Source organism: Phalacrocorax carbo, chromosome 3 (assembly GCF_963921805.1).
Source record: "Phalacrocorax carbo chromosome 3, bPhaCar2.1, whole genome shotgun sequence".
NCBI lineage: Eukaryota > Metazoa > Chordata > Aves > Suliformes > Phalacrocoracidae > Phalacrocorax > Phalacrocorax carbo.
Genome location: NC_087515.1, coordinates 23,325,027 through 23,335,468, shown reverse-complemented (window position 1 = coordinate 23,335,468; position 10,442 = coordinate 23,325,027). Strand labels below are relative to the sequence as shown.

Sequence of the window (10,442 nt, the reverse complement as noted above, 5' to 3'; positions counted from 1 at the left end):
AAACTCATCTGGTCGGGAAACAGAAATGACACCTTCAGGTAGATTTAAAGAGAAACAGATGTCTAATGTTTCCCAGTAATTTGTGTTTTGGTAATCTCTCCCACAGTGGCTAACGAATCACAGTCCAGCAGTTTGGAGTTCATCCCTAGTGCCCAATCCCAGCATTACACTGCAGAAGGACTTCCTGAGTAAGTACGAACAACTGCTGCTTCTGAGGTCTGATGGCAATCTCTTACAGAAAAATATAATGATGTACCAGATTTAGCAGTGTCTCTGAGCTATGCACCCAGTAGAGTGTAATTATCTCTGATTGCTATTTGATGATCAGCTATGCTCACCATGGGTTTGTAATCTCCTTTCTTTACACCCTACAGACAGCAGCAACGGATCATTACAGTGAATGAGGCAACTACTGTAATGTTTATTGGAAGTACCAAAGAGAACTTTTGTCCTTAAATACAGTTTCTTCCCAGCCAAGATCAAAGCATAATTAGGAAAAAAAGAGAGAAGAAACTCAGCCAGGGCTGCCAGTTGACAGAACGTAATCTTGCCACCGTCCGCAAAGACGTTCATAAAAACTGTGCTCACTTCTTAAAGTTGCGCTACTTTTTAAGAGTTTAACTGCAAACAACTTTTTCCTTCCTATACTACCCTCTGTTTATTTTCAGGGCTTTTTCTAGTGCCCCAGCCCTCAATGGAAACACTCCTTACAAGCATATCTTATGTTGTTGTGACAATGCCACATGGCTTATTGTAGAAAAGACTTGCTGAGATTTATCAGCTAGAGGGCTACTTACTAGCCTGACATGTGAAAAATCCTATTTCAGACTTTGCAAATGAGCATGATATCCAGTGGCTGCCACTGGATCTGCCATCTGAGTAGTTACGCAGAGCCTGTCTACTTGTACCAGCTGATATGAATGTGTCGCTCTAGTAAAGCATTGGTACTTATATGTAAAGTTAAGCTCCTGAGCAATTACATATGAGCTCAAGTGCTGTGTTGGACTGGAGCCACAGGACCTGAACCAAAACTCATGGAACTTGATCAGAGTATTTTAAATAACTTCAGTGGATTCTGGATCAGGTCCATGCTGTCTGCTAGAGGTATTGGCTACATTTTTCCAAATAAAAGAAGTTAGGAATAATACATCAAAACCTTTGATCCAGGGCTAGCAGGCCCAGAAATTAAGACTCAGTCCCTTTATATGATGAATTTACAGATTTCCTGACTTAGGAAAGCATGAAAAACACTGACAAATACTAATGTTGACATACAAATAAGTACAGGAGACCAAAGGGTAGAAAAGGCATTTTAATCCTCTAAAAATACTGAACCATTCCAGAGCAGAGAGAGTCTAATGATTTCAATCCACAGTTGTTTGTATAGCCCTAAACCCTGTACCCATGATGACATTTCATTTTACATCATTTGTTTCTTTAATCAGTTGTGTTTCATAAAAGCACTCTTTCAGCCAGGTCAGCAGGGAATGTGCTGAGCTACCATGAGCAACAACCAGAGTCACTGATTTCACCCGCCCGCTTCCAGGACTGAGCGTGTCCGTGTGATCACAACTCAGCTGCCTGGGGACTGCTGTCTGGAGTCTGTGTGTATCCCAATACATTACTCAGCTCAGGCTTTCAGCAGCAGGACGTGTTTATTCATCCCTGGCTATTGGTTTAGGGAACACTCTAAAATTGGGTTTAGACTTTTTTTTTTATTTAATCCTTTCCAGTGGGGCCAAGCCTTGTGTACAAAACTAAAACCACACAAACATCTTCTTAATGTTTGTGACACCCTTTGTGGTGAGAGTATAATTTTTGACCCTGTCCCACACTAGTCAAGTTGGTCCTTCCACCATGATAATTACTGTAGTCTTTGAGTGCCTTCCAATGCTTGTTAAGCAGTATGACTTCATATCCCTTTGGTGTCGTTTCTTTTTTCATCTTCCCCCAGAGGAGATACGTATACAGTAGAGCACCTTGGACACAGTGTCTGTGGCTTGATGCTGTATGTTTAGCCAGTTTCTTCAGGGCAAGTTTCTCTTGGAGTATGAATATAGTTTCCAGTCTCAAATGGGGCAAATAGCTGACGAGTTAGCTGGCTATGCTGAAAACACTTCATTCATCAAAACTAGTCACACCAAAACAGATAACTATATGAAAAACTCAACATATACATATATATATAATGGGTTTCTTTTACGAAAACATTTCCTTTACCAAAACAAAAGAATCTAACATGCCCCTTCGATTTTTAACGGGTCATCTACTAATCGGTATTTATAGCTACTAAAACCTGTTTTCGGCATTGAACCAAACAATCCCCTGGCTCCAATTACTGTTACCCAGAGAGTAGCTGAGAAGGTAGCAGTCACAAACAGAGGAGGCCAGACAGAGAAGAAGAAAAGTAATTTATTGATTCTTCTGATCCCTCTTAGCCTTTTAGTATTGTTGGATGTTCTACTCAAACCATCACAGCTTCTCCTGCTCATTCAGATTTCTTCATCACAGCTCTTCTTAAAAATAGCCACAAAACACTAATCAGCTAATTCATCTGCTTTGGGGGTTTTCAAGCAAAATTACCTCCAATTAAACATTTCTTTTACTGGAGTGTGTGCTTGCATCTATTGGGTAACAGTATGAAATTCCTTCTGTCTTCTGTCATCACACCTGATTAAACATCATATACATACTGTATTTCCAATATCTGCATTGTTTTTATACTGATCACTTGCATGCTGGTACTAATCAAAGAGCTCCGGCTGTAACTGCAGGAACACTGGACTTATTGTAAAATACCAGACAGAAAGATAGTATCTGTCCAAAGGCTGTATCTGATTTAAACTGGACATGGACAAATGTTTCCATATTTCTCCTGCTGTCCTTGCCCAAGCGACTCCAGCATGGCTTTGGCGGCCTGAAGATTCCTGCAGCGCCCTACAATCTATCATGGCCCTTGTGACTATTTTGGGGCACCTGAAGGTGCTGCGAGACCACAAAGAAATCTTGCTGCTGAGCCTACTGCTGAACTCTGCCTCCTTCCATTAGAGATGGGCACAGTGTAGCACTGATATGGTTAATTTGAGATATCTAAGAATTTAATGTCTGTATCGGTTTCTTGTTTGATTTACAACTGGAGTTAATGGGCAGGATATTTTTAATGGAAAATTAACTTAATGATTTTTGACACATGATTGTTGGTTAAGGAGAGGAAATAGATTTCAGTCTTTTATCAGCACTATAGTGTGTTGCATCTTCATACAACAATCAGTGAAGTAGAACTAAAGAAAATGCACCTCTCCCTGAGTACAAAATGTATTCATATGCCTAAAGTGTTCGTAATCTGTTAATTATCAGGAAAAGAAAAGCTAGGTTGAATGATCCAAGGACTTTCTTTCCTTTTTTGAAAATCTTCCCAACCTACTTATGTTTAAAAGATAAATATAGTAGCCATGTTTTGTAGCTTAACAGCTAAGTTCGATACCTACCTTCCTTGAAAAAATATGACACTGACTCTATTGCTATTGTCTGGCCCAGTGCCTACTTTTTTGTCATTTGTTTCTCTCTAAATTTCAGTAAAATGTCATGCTTCCCCCTGAAAAAAATCTCAAATATGCAAAACGCAAAACAGTGCTAGAATGCCCTAGTCTACAGGGATATTTTCTGAAGATGGTGATGCTATTAGCATGTGTGTCTGTGAGTAGAATTATTCTAGAGATAAATATTGCCTAAATGGCATGAAAGAATCTGGAAGGAACTCAAAGTGACTCGAAACTTACTCTTTTATATGCTTCTTGGGTTGCACTTGCAAACTGGAGTACCGAAGATGTTCTTACAGCTCCCAATTCCTCTCAGCCCTGCAGAATTAATAAGAGGGGTTATATTCTTTCTTGCAAAGCATTAAAAGGAACTGTTTACTATATTTCAATCCGTTAGACTCCAGAGCTTACACAGGTGTCAGAGGGCAGTTTTTGGCCTGCAGGCACTTTATTGCTGTTAAAGATGACCGAGGGGGTAGAATGCCACGTAACCTCGGTGACATGCATTTATCAAACTGGCAGCTAAAAGACTCCTATTTATAGTGTTGTATGTAGATCTCTGGAAGATAGCAATTGTACAAACCCACAAGCTCATTTTTGTAATTTTTTTTTCCTTCAGAGCAAGGATCTACTCCAAGGCTGGGAAGTCTGTGAGACTCCAAAGAGTGTTACCATGGAGTTTCATGGGTTTGGGCTCAAGCCGTAAATATTTAAGTGGAAATAATAAAATGAAAAACAAAAGATGGCCAAATCCCCAGATGAAACCATCTAGAGCCTGCATGAGCTGGAGATAACACTAACGTGACATTAAAGATAAAGTAAAAGCAAAATTTTAATTAACACATTTTCAGCTCTTATCACAAAGCTGCACTTGCCTTCAAAATGGAATATAACCTTGCTTTTAAAATTAGCTTTCCCTCAACAAAAGCAGCTTTCAGCGTCCAATTGGGGGGAAAATTCACATATTTTGTTTTAATAAAACAGAACTACCAAGGACATAAAAATATGAATTTTGAAAGCCAAGCCTCGGTTTCCCAGTGGGAGGAAGTTCAAGTGTGCCAATTTCCAACAGCTCTGGGTTGGGATGCTGCGAGCATGCATGGTGTTTATTGACTTCTAAATTAAAGCAGTCAATCTCATGGAAAAGCAGAGTAATGGAGGCCATGCTTTCAGTTTCACACCGTGTGTGTAAAATAGTAACCATCAGCAAAACTTCTCTGAATGAACTGCCACTAGTGCAGCCATAAGATATTCTGGAACAGGAAAATGCCATTTAGCCAAATATGCCACCCCCTATTTGTTTATCTTATCTGCTTTTCTGCTTTTTTCACTGCATTGCTCAATCAATCCCATCCTTCTCCACAACCAACAAGTAACCCTACATGCCTCTTCGATTGATTTATATTTATTACTTGCTTCAGTCATTCTCCTTCGTTAACTTTTTCCAGATGACTGTTAGTAAAGCTGTGTGTATAATTGACAATGAATAATTTACTTAGCAAATTTACCTTCTTTTTATGTTCTGTTTTCCTCCAACAGATTCTTTGTTAGAAAGTTCACCCACTATGTGCTGGCATTGCCGGTAAGTGCCTGTGTAGCTACAGTTAAGCAAAAAATGCAGTAAAGATCCCAGCCTTACCCTTCAGACAAAGCTACTCTCCACCAATTAGCAGGAAAACAAAATCAGTTGAGCTGTCTGGGGTACAGCTCCCCCACATTCTTCCTACCTAAGACAGAACAGGGGAGTACACCTTTTTCCTTTAACTTGACCTCTCCTTCTTCTCAGAGCCTGGTCCAGACCTTACAGGCTCCTATATCTTTGCTTTGTCACACTGTACTACCCGATATTCAAGCTCCAGTTAGTTTTGGGGTTTTTTTTCTGTCAAACTATCATGGTTTAGAAAATACGCTCCCAGTCACAAAGCCAACATTTGCGTTCTGCAACAGTTCTGCAGTTCCCTGCTTCCATGACTGTTCCTGCTGGGAAACTTGGTACTAGACTATTCCAGCTCAGCAAACACAAAACACAGAGGGGAATGAACACACAGCCCACTGGAGCCCACTTCAATGTCTGCTTCCATATTTATTGCTCTGGCACATGCTCAGGTTTGTTCATTTGCTTTTTACAAAATAATTTACCTAGCATCTCCATTAGCTTTCTCACTCCGATATAGCAGGAGGAAATGCAATGTGTGTCTGCAGAAACTCACACACATCAGGACAATCACAGGGCGAGGATGCACCTCCATGGCCCTCAAAACTCCTTTTTCATTTCCCCAGGGTTCTCCTATGATCTTTGAATGAAAAATGTTTGCAGCTTATACCTTTTTATTTTACACAGTTTACACAGACATTTATAGAGGATTAAATTAGGCCATGTTGGGAAGGCAGGCGCCGTGGACATAACTGTGTTCCTGTGAGACCATAGTACTTACATGCTGTGCAACATACACAGCTTAGGAATAATTGGTCAAACCTGTCCTCAGTCACACCTGCATGTGACTCCCTCTGCTTGCACAGATCAGACAGGGCAACAGGAAGCTACTTATTTATTAGCACGGACCATATTTTCTAATGCAGTGAGATATTTGACCTCATACCTACCCGTGCAACAAGGCTTTGTGGTCTGTAAGGCAGATGGGTGAGCGGTGGCACACACAGAGTCTGATTTCTACCTGCAGGTGAATGTTTGGATTTCATAACGTGCTGGTTTGCCAAAAGTCACACATGCGTGAGGGGGTGAGAGGAAATGGAAATCACCTTCAGGTCTCCACTTAGGTAATCCTTCTCTCCTGCAAGCTTAGGATGAAAATACAATAAAACAAAAATCTCCCCTTCTTGACTCCTCAAACTAATTTCTAAGGATCATATTCTTCATCTTTGTTCAAAAAATGATTAAAAAATTGTGTAAGATGATTGATTGGTCAGGACCTCGATGACACTCTGTTGGTTTGGGGCATTTGTTGACGCTGTAACTGGCACTAGTCATGTTCTGTAGAAGATGAAGAGGTGGGTTGCCAGGTCTGCCACCCTAATGCTTGCTGAGTAAACAACTGAGACAAATCCTGTTGCTATCCAATTATTTATCATATATTTCTTTGGTAGAAAATACTGACAGGGCTACAGGAGTATAACCTAGTTTGGTCCAGTGGGCCACAATTTACAGTCATTTATTGCTGTATTAAACAAGCTATCAACAATATATTTCAGTAGGACAGAATTCTAGCTGTGGTTAATGGAGAAGCTCCAGGAAAGACAGTAGCATCACTTCATATTTACATGAAGGGAAGTCCAAACAATCTTCTAGCTTTATAGCTTTTAAATTTGACATGCATTTCAGAAGCGCTATTGAATTCTGATTCTGAAAAACAGAAATTTTAAACAAAATGTTAGACATGTTATTTGCACAAGTGACTGTAAACTGTAGAGAACCGTTTATAGAATAAGATCCTGCCATGCCTGGATAGGTTAAACTCAAATATAAAAACTTCTTCCATGATGTACCAGATGCGGGTGCCCAGGCAGTGGCGTGGGGCTGCAGGGCAGCCTCTGTGAGGAGTGGCTGGGGCTGCCCTGTGCAGGACACAGCTCCAACCATCCCACCACAGGGCACAGCTGAGACCCGCAGCCAAGGTACTGGCGCCTTGGGGAAAGCCTGTGTCAGAAAGGGCAAAACACCACACAGGCAGTGAGGGGTGAGGGGAAATGTGTGAGAAACATCCCTGTGAGCCCCAAGGGGAGAGCAGGAGGAGGGGGAGGAGGTGCTCCATGCACTGAAGCTGCCTATCTTGACTTGCGAACTTTCTCATCGTATTTTATCCCTGTACCCCGGAGGAGGGGGAGTGAGCGAGCGGCTGGGTGGGTGTTTGGCCATTAGCAAAGGCTAACCCAGCAAACCCAATTCCTAAACAAAGCAGAGCAAATATATCTTTGGCCCACCTTCTTTCAGCCTCAATAAGCAGGTTGTTGCTACATTTAAAAGAAAGAGCCTGGGGCCCCGTTTTGCTATTGACTCTTTAAATGGTGTTTATGAAACACGCAAAAGCACTCCCACATGAAACAGCCTGTGGTTAGGAAATTCACCCAGAAGAGGGCATCTCTGCTCCAATGCCTATTTGCACATTTTAATCAGTGACCATAAAAATCATAAACATTTCTTCGAACAGGGGCAGGAAACTAGATCTTCACCCTGCTGCTTAGATAACCTGAGCAATAGGTTACACAGGTATGTTTTTCTCCTTTCATATCTCTGGATCATCAACTCTCTAATTCCCTTCTTTTGTAAAACCATTCAGCATCATTAATAGAGCTATATGCCACTGCTTTTCTCATGGCTTTGTTTTTAGGCACACTTAAAAGTGAAAAGACGTGGATTTGAACCTCCTCTAAATGAGGAAAGCATAAAGGTTATTTATCTCCCATTCTGGGCACGCACTGTCACCACAGCATCCATACAGAAACACCACGTACCATCATCATGACCATCCCATGAGAAAGTGACCATGACAACATTTTGTAAAGGACCAGATTATTTCACTGCATGAATCTCTGGAAATACCTACAAGATAAAGCCCCTCAAGAGATTTTAGTAGAACAAAACCTGTTTTCAGGATGCCATATGTGCTGGTTGGGGACACAATTATTTAGCTGGTCACATCAGGCCAGTTTAGACCGGCACAAAATTCTAGGGAAAACTGATATTTTTACCAAAAGAATTAAGCTTTTGAGACCCTTGAAGGCTACTGCAGAGAAATAGACATTCTTAGGCATTCAATGCTTTAGGATGATAAATTATCTATCCACTGTATTTACCTGATTTCATTGGGATTTTTTTTCCATTGTATCATTTACTTCTTTTAGCACCTACTTTAGGAAATTAATCATGTCCTGAAAAAACTTTGGTTTTTTCCACTGACTGAAGACAGTCTGACTTGGATGTTGTTATCCACAATGTAGGCATCAGTATGTTGTGATTAATCCCTCCCCAGATATATACAGAACTGAATTTGCTTTACTGCTAGACAGCAGCTGAACAGGCCCTGTTGAATGATACTTTTGGACTTAGACCCTCTGGTTCTAAAAAAATGATGCTTTTACCACTTAAGGCTTTTCCTGGACTTTGCTGACCTTGTTGATGAACATTTTGATATATGAATAAAAGGGCATATAAACTCTCCTACTGTGAAAGTATGTATTTCATACAGAAGAATTGTATGTTGTGTTTGATAGAAATTGTGGACCAATCTGATGTTTCACCTGCTAAAGGAATAATAATTTCCAGGTTTTCCATTCTTATTGTGACTTAAACAATTTTGCTTCATTTGAAGTTTGTACATTGAGGGGGATAGACACAAAGTTTAGAATGAGAATGACTGTTCTAAGGTGATGTTGTGTTTGAATGGAAAACACTATGCTACTTTAGTAGTTAAGCATCTGAGCCTGCTTCCACATGAATTAGACATTTCCAGAGGCCTTGGCAAAGCCCAGCTAAATACAATGCTCATTCAGTTAATAAAAAGCACTGCACTTACTTTCTCTCCTGACAAATCTGACTCATGAGTGCTTATTAATACACTGCGTTGCAACAGCTTACCTTTTAGATTCCTAAAGCAAGCCAAAACTTCGGAATATCAATTTATTCATTTTCCTTCATTAAAAGTGCACATTCAAAATGAAATAAGTGTCAAGGCCCACACTTTTCAAGACAATTGATGTATGGATTTGCCAGACCTATCACTTTAGCACAGAGCCCATTTTTGTCCTTTTAATGTCACAAATATGTGAAACCCACAGCCACAAAATTAAATTCAAATAGGTCTAACAGTCAAGTTTGTCTAGATATTTTTCCCCCATAGAAAAAGTATTCAGTGGTTTGAACAAAAGTCCCACTGAGATCTGAACTGCTGCAGTATCAATGGGCTGGTGAATTTCAAGGAAACACACAATTCTTTATTTTAATCATCTTTTCCTGTGCACTGCTTACCTTTATACACATATTTGATTTGGAAACACTCATAGTTTTCATACCTTCATTAATCATTTGGAATGAACACTGGGGAGCTTTTGGGAAATTTAGGGGGGTGACATCATCACCAGGGTCCTCAAAATAATAATTAAAAATGACAGGTGAGCACAGCTGGGAAATAAAGTGAAATTGATAACATATTTTGTCTTACTAATTACAACTTTTTAACCCACAAATCAATATGAAATTGTTAAAACACTGCTGTGCAGTTGCTCTTCTTTGAGAACAACTTCAGTGTGAAAAAATATGGAAGACATGAATACTATAGACAAAATGCTGGTAAGAAGAGGTCTAGCCTGCAAACATTAGTTCAGCACCCTCCTGCTATGGGTTATCCTGGGGAAGTCACTTCCATCTGTCTGGTTAATTTATGAAATGATCCAACCCTGTATGTGCATTTCTCGTTCTTCCCCACAGGACCAAAAGACGCCACATGCCTTCGCCCTGTCCTCATCATTAGTTGCACTGAATCTTATAGTCAGAGCATTCAGAAGGACTGAAAAAAGTTATAAAGGAAAATGATGAAAGATTTGCTACTGGAAAGTGTCTTGGACACACATGCAGTAAATGAGAGGTCACTGAACTGACCTGTAAGCAAACAGGAGTTTAGCAAAATAAGTAGTTTATGCTCCTCTTATCAGGAATGACTTCATGAGCATTACTAGAATTCTTAACTGAGCACAGAACAGTTGATCCATCCTGCACGGAAATATAGCTGAAAGATGTCCAAGGTTTTATTACTTTTCCAGAAGAATAATATGTCCTGATTTTTCCAGCTGCAGATTGGGCAAGTTCCATTTAGTGAATTTTTTTAAGTCTCCCAAGTATTAATGTTAGAAGTAACACAAGATTCATTAGCTGAGCTTAAGGTAGTGTTT

The 10,442-nt window shown here is 40.1% G+C and overlaps 1 long non-coding RNA gene across 2 annotated transcripts in view; it reads right to left on the bottom strand.

Moving 5' to 3' along the window:
* Nucleotides 1–1,305: 1,305 nt before the first annotated feature.
* The window catches only part of LOC135312473 (uncharacterized), a 53,583-nt gene continuing 44,446 nt past the window's right edge, over nucleotides 1,306–10,442 (bottom strand). The window contains exons 4-6 of one of the 2 annotated variants that reach the window (XR_010372017.1): nucleotides 6,144–6,900; nucleotides 3,780–3,857; nucleotides 1,306–2,516 (exon numbers count right to left, since the gene is read on the bottom strand). This is a non-coding gene — a long non-coding RNA (uncharacterized LOC135312473). Of the gene's footprint in view, nucleotides 3,858–6,143; nucleotides 6,901–10,442 lie in introns of both variants that reach the window. The other variant, XR_010372016.1, reaches the window with a different exon arrangement.